Below are 14,008 nucleotides of genomic sequence, written 5' to 3'. Positions count from 1 at the left end.
AAAATACAAAACAGACTTTTGAAAGTTTCAAAGTCTATTTGGTATCCTTTCTATGGAAAGAGCCTTTTACAAATCTTGAATTTTTGGGAAATGCAGGCAGAAAGGCTGTAGTCTTGTGCACACATATGCTGTACAGTTGCTCGGTGACAGGCCAGATAAACAGTGAGTCACAGATCTCCCTGCCAAAATCCCATACCACCATTTTCCATCTTCCAGCACAACCACCCGTTCCTCTCTTCGCTTATACTTTCCAGCTCTCCATCATTCCAAAGGCTGTGTTATAACTTTTCTCACATCTTACTCAATGCCTGAGTTGTTCCTCTTCTCTCATACAACCCCACAACTTGTGAAAGAATTGTGTGTATATGTGTGTGTAACCCTTCAGGTTTGTGAAGAAAGAGAGGAAGGGTATCTCCCTGTTTCTTTCCTCAATTTTTTAGTGGAAAGAAACACAAACGAGAAACAGGGGTAATCCACCCATCGCTCCATTTTTAGCTGGTTTACAGTGTGACTCAGTGGTGAAGAATGTGGTGGGATGGGCTTGAAGGATTTATAAATATCTATTTTCCTCGCGTCCGTTAAGTTTCCTAAAGTCCCGTTTCAGGCTTTCGACGCCATCTCTTAATGAAAAACGTTAACATCCCCCTATTTGGACTTTTCTTCAGGGCTGGTTTCAATCCTGAACCCTGCGAGTTTGTATGCGTGTGTGGTGACAGAGGCTGTGAACATACTGGCATTTGAGATCCACCTCATAAATTGAGCAAGTTAACATAAATCATTATAATCATCTGCAGTTTACACTGAAACTCCTAACAATTCCCTTAAACAAAACAGTGTAGTTAAAGTATTTTTTTAAAAAGATGTGCATATTGCCTATTAAAATATTATATTAATAAATACACTGAACAGAGAAAATACATGTTTAAGTCACTGTGCCAGCATAACAATATTCCCTTAGTACGTAATGGAATGAAATTTTAGTCTCTAAAAATCTAAAATGTAGTCTCTCTATGTGAACTATGAGACATTTCGTCTTTTAAAAAGGAAAAAAAGAGTTACGTAAAAGCACCAAACACATGGCAGTCTCCTGACTACATCGCAACCATAGAGACGAGAAAACATGCACAATATTTGTACATGTTGTGGACACCGCCTCCATGCCGGGATTCCCTCTCACACACCAGCACACAGGGGTCTGCATGTTCGTCACGTGCCTACATGGGGAATTCCTCACAAAGATGCCCTTCAATCTGCATGCTAGCCCGGGTTAGTGTTACTGTACACTAGCAAAGCGCATCCTCTGGTGGACATTTACAGAGGCTGCACTACCTCGAACTCGGAAGAATAGCAAGTAGGAAATGCATGCTTGTAAAAGCATAAACAACTTTCAATCTAGAGAAAAAGTAACATTTTTTTTCTTTTCAAATTAAAACAATTCAGCACCATTTATCATATACTTTCAAAAGTTTTAGCCTTATAAAGCCTACCGTATAATATTTGATACATGAATTTCTAAAGCCTCTAAATTATTAACATGATCAAAACTTCGTTAAAAATCATGCTTTCTTCCCTCTGATTATTCACACTTTTTAAGTAAGTAAAAGGCCTTTTAGTATAATTCTAAAACTATTCACCTTTAGGTTGTGTTACATGTGGCTTGTGTTTCTGTTAAATCAGTTTTTTTTTTTAATAAAGTACACATAAAAATAAGTTTTATACTACTAGTCATTCAAAATGAACACTTACTAGAATGATACAACTTAGGTTTACTTAATTATCCATAGATCATTTTTAGAAAAATAATGTTAAAATGAGAGTATCAAATATAATACATCAGACAATTGAGGAATGTTTAATTGTACAGCTGTATTTGTTGAATCACATTGTACTATATGTTTTGCCCCTTACACTTTTCAGTGATAGGTTGCAGCAAAGGATGAGTTGAGCAATGCAGCTGTCAACTTTAATAAACAATCAGAATAACAAAGTTGCGTCCTTAAGCCATAACAAGTCCAACTGAGGAGGGAGGGAGTGGGTTCTGGAGGAGGATGTGGAGTTGGAGAAGAGCGTGACCGTGGAGGTATTGGCAGAGAGAAAAGCCATGGAGGAGATGATGGAGGGAGGAGCCAGGGAGTCACTCAGAGCAGTGCCAAGACCAAGGCTCATTGTGGAACCGATGGAGGGAGAAGCCAGGACTGGTGGAGACCCATGCGGAGCTGAGGATACAAAGACCCAAGGTGACACAGGAGGCCTGGAGGGCCAAGGCAGAACCGGAGGCTTGCGGGTCCGAGGTGGACACAGGGGCTCGGCAGACCGGGGCTGAGCTGATGGAGAGAAGTAGGAGACCAGAGGAGCCAGAGGGTTGGAGTGACGATGCACAGCCAGTGGTCTGGAAGAACGTGGTGCAGGCTGGATGATGACTGTCCAAGGCTGAGCCAGAGGGACCAGGGAGCCCAGTGGAGTCCAAGGATTAACAGACACCAGTGGAGCTGAGGGATCATGGAGCCAAGGGGAGCCAAAGGGTCAGGCCTCAGAGGCCCAAGCATGGCTGCTAGTTTAAGCAGGTTTGAGCTGGTTTAAGCTGGTCCTTAGCTGGTCATGTGCTGGTCCTAAGCAACTAGCTCCTGCTTAGGACCAGCACATGACCAACTCATAACCAGCTATGGACCCGCTTAAACCACCAGCCATCGTTCAAAACATACCTAACCAGCATATGCTTGTTTTTTTCAACAAGGTTGGCACTGGCCCTGGGTTTGTGGCGGAAATGTTGAAAAGTGGGGAAGCATTAGTGAGGAATTCCGAGGCAGGTGGGTCACTGAAATGATGATGGGCAATGGCAAGATGATGCAAGTGGGAAGGGTAGGCTGTGGCTGAGTGTCCTCCTCTACCATCTCAGCAACTGTGAATGGCGAGCCAATTAGTCAAACAGCATAGTCTATGTATTGTGCCAGAGTACAGGTGGTAGCTCCCGCTGGCAGCATTTGGAAGAAATGGTCATCCAGCCCTCCCCAAAACATGTCTTCAAGGTTCTGTCATTCCAGGACATTGATGGCAGAGCTTAAAGTGCCCCTATTATGCAATTGTAAGGTTCCTAATGTTGTTTAGGGAGGCTCCTACAACAGGTCTACATGCATGCATGTTTTCTCATAATATACATTTAATTTCACCACATTTCTCAACGATTTGTAAAAAGCAGTTCTAAGATTCAGTCTCTCTAAGGATCTAAGGATCTAAAGGATCCAGTCTCTCAGGATCTAAATGCAGCAGTCAACTTTAATAAACAATGAATCAGAATAATAAACTCTCAGGAGATCAAGATAATGCTCAGGCAAATCACAGCCACTGTAAACCAACGAGAACAGACAACCAAGAACACAAACTGAGGGAACTAATGAGTCACAATGGAAACAAATTTAACTAAAACTAAAAACGAACAAGAACTCAGGCAAACAGGAATAGGGAAAAGAATTAAAACAGAACCTTAAAACTAAACAAACAATTACAACTACAGCACTTTGATCATAAAACTAAGCATATTACTTAATCAATCATTAATGTGAGGTATAGTGTGACAACTGATATTTACATGCATTTATATTATTATATTATATTTACTCTATAAAATCTTCTATATACACTCCTGTATTACAAGCTATCAGAGTTTCACCTTAACTTTTGTCCAATAAATATCAACTGCACCAAATTTTGCTCCAAATAAAACGGAGAAACCTCCATATTCTCACTTTTATACTATATGAGCCATAAAAGCCTGATGTATCAAATACAAAACATAAAATGCATATGCAAACTTTAAAATAATAATATAAATATTTTGTTTGAAGATTTGAACTGTTTCATTTCAGATTTTTCTAACTATTATTTTTTAAGTCAGGCTTTTACTGTAACTTTCAGTTGTTTTGGATAAAAGTCAAATGAATATATAAAACGAAGTTATTTTTGTATCAGTGTATTTCAAAAATATATATTCTGGTTTTTATACAAATATATCTATATGATATTATTTTTTTAGTAATTGCTTGTTCTTGTTTTTCTTTACATGTATTTTTATTTTTGGCCAAGCTCAACTCAACTTTTATTTTGAAAGGAGGCGGCAGACGGACATGTTGGAAGTTTCCGCGGAGATGTGTTGATGTGGCTGGATTCCAGAGTCTGCTGCTAAAGTTAAACTGTAAACAATATTCATGGATAACTCCGGGAAAGAAAAAGAGGCCATGGCCCTCATGGCTGAAGCCGAGAAGAAAGTGAAATCCTCGCAGTCGTTCTTTGGCTCTCTGTTTGGGTAAGTTTTATAACTTTTAACTTTTCTGCTGACAAGCCAACCCGGGTAAACAGATAGCTAGCATGCTAGTCAGTTAGCTGTCATACACAAACTTCATATAAGTGATCATCAGGGTGGGGAAAAGGGGTCTAAAAATAATTTCTCCTGCCAGATGAGATCGTTTGGATGTGGAGGTTGAAACCAGATTGACATCTAAATGTCTGTAAGTTTGTTTTTCCAGATGTGAGTTCGTAATACAGTCGGAGCAACGACTAATTGTAATAAACCTCAATATTGTCATCACAGATATCGTGTCTGTATAAATCTATACTTACATTTGTATGCTGTTAAGGTTGAGATCTAGTCACGTGACCTGGCGTAATGCTTCCATAAAGCTGATGATGTAACGTTAACTGTAAGAGTCAGCTGACATTAACCTGCGTGTTTCGTAAAACAAGTTTACCAAATAAGCCAGGCTTATTTCAATTAGTCTGACTTATTTTCACTTGATTTGGTTTCATAAAGCAAAATTACCATAGCTAGACCTAATCCACATTGGCAGCTTAAAATTTAAAAAAAACCACGTATCACAAATTTATTCATCTAAATAATATAAAAATACTTAAAAGATATATGAAAACATTTTAACATTATTATTTTAGTTTTAACATTTTAAAATTGCCCTTTAAAGCATTTAAAACACTAAATTAAAAGTTAAAAGCACTGAATTAAAAATGAACATAAATAATAGAAATGCATTTTAACTGATGAGAGGGACACACTTATCACACTTTAACTTTAAACTTTAAAAAAACATGATTATTCTTATGGATTGAAACTAAAGTGCTTCAGCCAGGATAACGAATAGGAAATGGGATTACCAAAATGGGACTGCTCGTCTTTGACCCATATACATGGACACTTTATAACACTACTAAGTGTTAGGGAATGTGATTAGGTTAGGAATCATCATCATATTTTGTTTATTATTATAATATTTTTTACTAGGGGCTCTTCAAAGATGGAGGATGCGTGTGACTTGTATGGAAGGGCAGCAAACATGTTCAAGATGGCCAAGAACTGGAGTGGTAAAGACATACACTCATCTTAAATCAATATAGTAAAAATCAATATACAAATCTACTTGTTATTTTTGTCCTCTTATTTTAAATGTGTGAATGGAACAAAATGCTCTTCATTTCTAAACGAGAAAGAATTTTTAGTTGCTGCTTGCAGGCTGTGCATGTCTGTTGCACATTATATTTGTATTGTGATATTTATCGTAATATTTGCATTATGTTGTATGTGTTTGTTAGCTTCAGGAAACGCGTTCTCCCAGGCGGCGCTCCTGCACCTGCAGATGCAGAGTAAACATGACGCAGCCACGAACTTCATCGATGCTGGCAATGCAAAAAAAAAACCCACAACCTAAACATACTAATCCCAATAAAATAAAATGATTTTATATTTCTCAGCATCCAGTTGCTATTAGCAATGTGTTGTAAATTAGGGGGAAATTTTTCAGTTGTCTATCATCCTCTCCACAGAGGCCATAAACTGCTTGAACAGGGCCATCGAGATCTATACAGACATGGTAAGAGTCTTTCTTACATCTCTGGGGGCTGTAGATGGTGTCTGAAATAAAGGTAGAGCTGCTTTTGTGGTACAGAATCATTTTAACACTTTTCATCTGTTTATCTTTTTGCGGTGGAACTTGTTTTGGAAATAGTCCAACATATCCAAAGCAAGTGTTAAAATTGAAAAATTATTGCAAATTACTTGATGCATCACTGGAGGGCAGTCTAACACAATGCATGTGGTTTAGTGTGCACTAACCAGGGGCTGTATTCACAAAAAAAGTTGCTCCTAATGCTGAAATTTAGGAGCATCTCATAAAATGGAATCTAAGAGTAATAATTCACAAAGTTGTAAGTAGCTCCTAATCCTAGGACAGCTGAGAAGTCCTCCTCAATTTACAATCTACGTTGCAGTCAAATAAATTTATTGGACTATTACAATGACATCAAACTTTTACAATGGTGTCACCTGAATTATGAAAGTGTGCCCTGGTCTCTTCTTGTAAATTCAAAGATGTGGAGTTTATTACCACTCCATTGTGTTTATCAAAAAACAGCAGGTAAATCAACAGGGGATTTTTACACGAGTGATGGGAAAAAAACACTGACATTCTGGATTCAGACAGCATTAAAATCACCAACTAAACCCTGAAAATGTTGAAAATACCTAACATACCCATGAGAAACAATTCCTGTTCGAATACGGCTATAATATACAGAGCTATCGCAAAAACAGAAGTTCAAAGACAGAATTCTCAAAATGGTTTTTGCGCTTGTTTCTGTGGAAGTCTGTAGAGCCATTTTGCAGTGCTATGCACATTATTGTACATTTTTAAATGTTTTTCAGCTTTTATTGTTCAGGTCAATCAGGGTTGGGCAAAGATGCATCAAAATGTATTTTAAAATAAAATACCAAATACCTTAATTTTAAGTGTATCAAAATAAGCTACAAAATACAGCAGCCACACCACGTATCAAAATAAAGTACTGGAAAGTTGTATTTTAAAAATACTACAAAATACTAAAACAAGGGAGCATGAAATTTCTTCGCAAGCCTTCCATCAAAGCCGTGTTTCACCGCTGGAACTTTACCCAGGAACTAGGGACTTTCCCCCCAGAAATCCCCTTACCTCAAGAAACAAGAGAAACATAGTTTTAAAAGTATTTCAGGTGATAATGTAGTTGTTTAAAACTCAAATCTGCGGCCGGAACTTTTGGGGGCGGGACTTGGGCGCTAAACATACTGATTGGTTGAGTTCACGCAGCATTGTGATTTCAACTACCATTTATTCTGATCCTTTTCAAAATATTACTGTTACTATGTCATGAAACATAGTTTTAAAAGTATTTCAGGTGATAATGTAGTTGTTTAAAACTCAAATCTGCGGTTTATTTATAAAGACAATACCTATGTTAAAATGTGGCGGGAGCTCAGTGCTCATGTATCCACCGAGAGCAGTCTCACCTTGGCTAGTCCTTCTGATATTTGCTGCTGGATCTGATGTCTCTTTAGTGGTTAGACATAAAATATAATTCGTTTTGGGTAAATCTAACAGGTAATCTTTGGTCTTTATTCAGTTAATCAATTAATATGTTAAAATGAAAATAAAAAAGAGGCAATCCTGTTTGATATAATATTTAGTTTCATTGTAATGTAGGCTATATACACATTTCCCTGAACTGCACTTCTGTGGCTATTAATATGTTTAAATGAAAACGAAAGGAGGCAGTGGTGTTTATATTTAGTCTTATAGTAAATATACAGTGAGGAAAACAACAATAGCCAACTAAAGCTAACAAATTACACCAAATTTTGCAGAATTACCCAAAATTACAAAACATCCGTCATCGCATCCACAGGAGATCACACTCCTGAGTCGAACTCGCAAAGTCTGAACTACCGAGGATGCAAGTCCGAAATTTGCGTACTTTGTATTGAGAAACGCATGCAGACCTACGTCACCAGACTATTTGTCTAATCTTCACGGTACTTTTGACCGCGGAGGAAATGCAGAAAACAACAGGTCTGGGATGAAAAAAGTTCCTGGGGAAACAAGTTCCTGGTACAACTGTTCCGGGTAATTTTGGTGAAAACGAGGCACAAATGGCCTGTTTGATCTATCCCTTCACCAATACACTCAATACACTTAATACACTTGATTACGTAAACAATGTTTGATAGCAACAGCTTTTCTCTGCCCGAGTCATGCAATAAATCTGACATGCAACCAATTACAGATCAAATATTCACATATCCCAGTGTTCTCCCAAATGAAGGTTAGTTTTAAAGTAACCAACAGTTTAATGTTTAACAGTTTGCGAATGACTCATTATTGTCCTAATATACAGTAGTAACTTGGTGTTTGGTAATGAAGGACCTACTTTGTATCAGCAACACTGACACAATGACAAACAAGTCATTCATAAGAAGAAACTGTATTCATAGCAACTAGTTTCTAACTAATTAATAATTTGATTGTTAATCATAAATATAATAATATGTGTCAAGCATCTATTCATGCAATGGTATGCAAAATCATGATCCTACTAAACAGCTAGGGTGCAATATTCAGCAATCAAATATTTATCAATCACTGGACACCTATTTGGAAGTTGAAAACAAACATTTTAGCATTACAACAATTATTAAATGATCATTATGTTTTGATTTTAAAATGTAGCCAGAAACATAATCAGAAAGTAGCAAGAGAACTTGTCAAGGAGTATTAACCCAACTCCAACCACTGAATCTATAGAGGACACATACATATGCACACTTTTAATAAGTGCAATTGCACCAAGCACATCACATTCAATTACTCATTAATCCATGCTTCCTTTTCCACTACCAACGTTCCAATAATTCCTGCCCACTGAAAGCTGTACAGATATATTTGCTTACCCCAGCAGGCCTATATATGTTAATGATTTAGCAAAAGCCCTAACGAGCAGTAATTTGACAAGCTAGTTAAAGAAACAACAACTACCAGTTAACTATTAAAACCGACTGGCTAACGCTATTTCCCCCTTGTCAGTGCTCTTTTATTCTTTCATGTTAACTGAAGACAAATCTGAATGATGCACTATTTGAACTTTAATCAACATGTTAATTTGTCCATGACATCCTCGCCTTATCTTATTCCAGAAAAGTCGCTCACCCAATGCTGAATAGAGTTGGGGTTGGGGAGAGGGGGTGTGTCTGAACTAAATCAGCACCCTGATAAAGAGGTTGACTGGCACAAAGTATTTTATGTATTTTGAAATGACAAAAACACTAATCTTAAATGTTTTTAAATACAAATTATATTTGATTGTTGCCAAAGGCTTTAAAATACAAAATAGTATCTTGTATTTCAAATATGTATTTTAAATACATGTATCTGAAATACTGCTCATCCCTGAGGTCAATCATATATTCATGTGGGATAACAATCAATCTGAAGGAGGAAAGCATAACTTATTAATATTCTTTCGATGGTTAAATGGATTTCCCGTTACCGGGACAGCGGTGAAATGAGCTCTGCATGTCAGTGTTGTTTAAAGGTCAAATAATTTCCTTGTTTACAAACCTAACTTCATTTTAGAATGAATCAGTGTTTTTTAACGACATGTCTACCAAAACCATTAAAAAAATTATACTCCACCCCAAAACAAAAAACTATACATTAATCACTTACCCCCATTTCGTTCCAAACCAGTAAAAGCTTTGTTCATCTTCTGAACACAATTTAAGATATTTTGAAGAAAACCGGGAGGCTTGTGACTTTCCCATTGACTGCCAAGTAAAATACACTGTCATGGTCTAGAAAAGTATGAAAGACATAATAACAACATCCCCAACCACCAACACAAACTCAACCTTAACAAGTGACCAATAAGTCACTAGAACCACACACACACATACACCCACCTACACCCACTGTCAGTATTATTAAAATTAAAAATTACCCATTTACCCCGCAACATTTCCATTTTGTATATTCAAAATAGCATTTAAAACATTCATCTCATAACATTAATGCAGTTGTAGTTGTGCAATGTAAATTAATTTGTTTGATAACAGCCTTTGTGTAAATTGAGTCTATTGATCAATTGTAAGATTTTGACATGAAATATGATGCATACTTAAAAAAATACATTTTAAAAAATGGCCTTTATAAAAGTAAATAACATCCTGAGGTTAATATCAAAAATATGCAGATAAATGTAAAAGCCGACAGAACACAGATAAAATATTGCTTCAGAATAAATTGTTTACACCACCAGAAATCTTGGTTTCAATCACAAAATCCTTCCAGTGCACTGTAATGTTCGCTCCCTGAAAAATCCCACAATGCACCGCATAAACTAGGGAGCATCGCCACTCACTATGCTCCCTTACCAGAAATAATGCCATATTTCTGAAGCGTGAAACATAAAGTCAACTCGAAAAATATAACACTCGGTAGAAGATTTGAAAAGACAAACTGATTTTTAGTATATTTCAACATAAACACACATTGCTAGACGGGTAATGAACACATATAATTAACATTTATAATTAATATTCGGCTGAAATGTTGTAAGAAGTTTAAAGAGAATAAAAAATAAAAATTAGATTGGTCCTGCCTGTTGTTTATTAATTCCATTGATGATGTTCTACTATGTTGTCCGTTGACATTGTACGTAAAACGTGCAGTGAGTCAGGGAACTTAAAAGCGACCGAAATCACGTAATTATTATTATTATTATATTATTATTTTACATTTAACAAATTAAATATTACATTATATGTATCTAAAATAATGTGTGATTTCCATCAGAGGTTTGGTCTTAAATTTCATATAGGTGGTATTAAAAAGGTCTTAAAAAGTCTTAAATCTAACTTGTCCATATCTGTAAACACCCTGATTAAGTCCTTGAATTTGAGGGTATTGAACCTGGAAAGTCCTTGAATTTAATTTTAAAGTATCTGTGTGAACCCCTGTAACTAGTCACTTCCTGAGCCATTATGAAAGACATTGTTGCATTGTTGTTGTTATATTGATGCTGGTTGTTTTTTTGTGTCTCATCTTGTAGGGTCGATTTACAATCGCAGCAAAACACCACGTCACCATTGCTGAAATTTATGAGACCGAACTGGTGGACATTGACAAGGTCAGATTTCTTTTGTCACAATGATTGATTATTTTCTATTGTAAAACAGGGGTTTTCAAACCTGTCCCGGAGGACCCCCAGCCCTGCACATTTTGTATGTCTCCCTTATCTGACACACCCAATTCAGATCTTGCAGTCTCTACTAATGAGCTGATGAGTTGAATCAGGTGTGTTAGACGAGGGAGACATACACAATGTGCAGGGCTGGGGGTCCACCGGGACAAGTTTGAAAACCCTGACCTATCATTTTTATTCCATAATTTAATCAAAGTACTTTATAACCTTTTCCTTAGGCCATAGCTCACTTTGAACAGGCAGCAGACTATTATAAAGGCGAGGAGTCCACAAGGTATGATGGTTTTAAAGCTGTTTTTACTCCTAGTGTTCAAGACTTATCAATCCTAAATGATGATACAGAAACGACCAGTAGAAATCAAGTCTTCTCCTGTGAATGGTTTTGATTACAATATCAGTACGTAATGCATAGCAAGCATGTTTGCTGAAGGCAAAGACCTTTGCCCCCCTCTCACATTTTCACATTTACCGTACCACACTGAGATATACTGCCTTGCAGGCAGCATATGACACATGACCCTATTATTCATTATCACATGATCTTTTTGGAGTGGAGTTACTTTCCTTAATCATACCTGAGTAATGACCTAGAACAGTTTCTGATCTGTCTGTTCTTCTCTGATGTCAAAGCTCTGCCAACAAATGCCTGCTCAAAGTTGCCACCTACGCAGCTCAAACTGGAGCAGTACCCTAAAGGCCATTGAGATCATGAACAGGTAAACAAACTATGTCAGTCTGGTTTTCAGTACACATCACCTACTAGGACCCACCATAAAAATCACAACAGTTTAAAAACAAATATTTTTCCTCCACATGTATAAAAAACAAAAATTTAAAAATAGAAGATAATGGTAGCTGTTATGAGTGAACATACACTTCTTTTTTTTTTTTTTTTTTTTGCACATGGAAAGAGTTTGATTTTTTAGCAAGGCAATCAGCTATTTTTTAATGAATTTCAGTAGAGGAAAAGGCTGAACTCGTGAAAGAAATATAAGCTTAAATAGAATCTTTACCTATCAGGCATTTTCTCTGTCGGGTCAAATATCAGTCACTTTCAGTCAGTGCAGTCGCTTGAACACCAAAAGTTGCATATAACTTTTTATTTATTTATTTATTTATTTATTGCACATGAAAAGATTTGGTTAAGTTGTTTCTTTTTTTGTGTTGGTGGGATTCCAGGTCGCAACACATGCAATGGACAGTACTCTGTTGAAATACAGTGCAAAGGACTATTTCTTTAAGGCAGCTCTCTGTCACTTCTGTGTGGACATGCTGAATGCTAAGGTATGAAACATGCCACCAGAACCACATCTTTAAACATGCTGATGGAAAACAGCTGTCGTTTGCAGTTACCCTTTCATATTCCTTGTCCTTGATGTCTCCCTTCTAGCTTGCCGTCCAGAAGTATGAGGAAATGTTTCCAGCCTTTTCAGATTCACGTGAATGCAAATTGGTGAAGGTAAGCTGGATCTCAGCACAAAAAATGACCACAGCAAAAAAAAAACATTACATGTGTTCTAGATTTTAAAAACCAAATTAATAAAACTTATGTTAACTTGTTCTTTATTTAATCATTATTTTTTATTTAAATAACCAACGTAATACATTTTTTGTTAACTTGTTCTTTATTTAATCATTAATTTATTCCTATTTATGAATTTGTTCGTTCATTCATTTTTTCTTATGTTTTTATTTATTTTAAAGTATTCCATACAACTTTATGGCTGATCAAAGGTTTTTATAATAGTGTAAAGTAGTAATTTTTGATCCGAGTCATTGAGGGTGCTGTATTTTTAGCTTGTAAAAACATGCTATTTTCCGCAATTTTGAGGTGAATCATTAATTGACAAAGCAAACCAGTTTTGTACACCTTGCGCTGATGGCATTTCAGTGATATGAAAGTGCAATGATGATACCTGCTGAGAGAGTTTATTCTCATTTGTCTAAAATAATAATGCCAGTAAAGTGAAAGAATTGTGAATAGACCATTCTGTATGTGGAGTGTGTTGGGTAACAGCAACACACTGTGGTTCTGACGGACGGATGATGGATGAATTATGTGCTTAAAATGTTCTCTCTTTTTTTTCATTTTTTAACAGAAACTTTTAGATGCCTTTGAGGAACAGAACTTGGATGCATATACTGATGCTGTAAGACAAGCACTTGCTTGCCCTGTCTGTTGCTTATGAAACAATTTTCATATCACTAGAAGCATTGTTTCACCATAGCTTCCTAGTTTCACTAAAAACGAGTTAAGCTACCCACATGACATGCGTGTCAATGGCTGTCACATCAGTTCAGAGACACAATAGCAGGGCTCTTCATCATTTCCACTGTTCTTTCTCTCTATCTTTCAGGTAAAAGAGTATGACACCATCTCACGACTGGATCAGTGGCTCACCACCATGCTGCTTCGTATCAAGAAATCCTTACAAGATGATGAAAGTGACCTTCGCTAAGATCCTCTTCCTCCCTTTTGCCACTTGCTCTGCCTCGTGCCTTTAACACCGTGACTTCAGATTGATGGTCGGTTATTGCCATCTCGCTCTTTTACTACCAACTCAACTCTCAGTGCCTTAATGTCCTTGCTTTACCTCTCTCTCTATGACACGGTCGTACCGCCACACCTCAGAGAACACTAAAGAAAGGAAGGCTGGTTGTTTAAATGGGATTTGAGGGAGTGTTGCTTGAGAGCTGAAACCAGCTGCAGTAATATTATAGGGTGCTGTGCACACCAAGCTTCAGAAATGCCTTGGCTCGCTGGGGCTGACACAGAGCACCCATATTACTGAGGCTCAAAAAGCTTTGTTCATTCTGTTCAATTCTTTATTAGTGGCATATGTATTTTTATTCTCATCAGAAATACCATACCTTGTATCTCTGCCTTTTTTTTTGCTTGCTGATTCCTGCATAGGCTAAACTTGAAAAATGATTTGAAATT

General features: G+C 36.8%; 1 pseudogene; it reads left to right on the top strand.

The window, feature by feature from the left end:
- The first annotated feature begins 4,086 nt into the window (after positions 1 to 4,086).
- Positions 4,087 to 13,821, top strand: LOC122133929 (annotated as a pseudogene).
- Positions 13,822 to 14,008: the final 187 nt, after the last annotated feature.

The sequence above is a fragment of the Cyprinus carpio genome, chromosome A18, assembly GCF_018340385.1.
Source record: "Cyprinus carpio isolate SPL01 chromosome A18, ASM1834038v1, whole genome shotgun sequence".
Lineage (NCBI taxonomy): Eukaryota > Metazoa > Chordata > Actinopteri > Cypriniformes > Cyprinidae > Cyprinus > Cyprinus carpio.
Note: the sequence above shows the minus strand (reverse complement) of the source record. Positions and strands in the feature narration are given on the sequence as shown.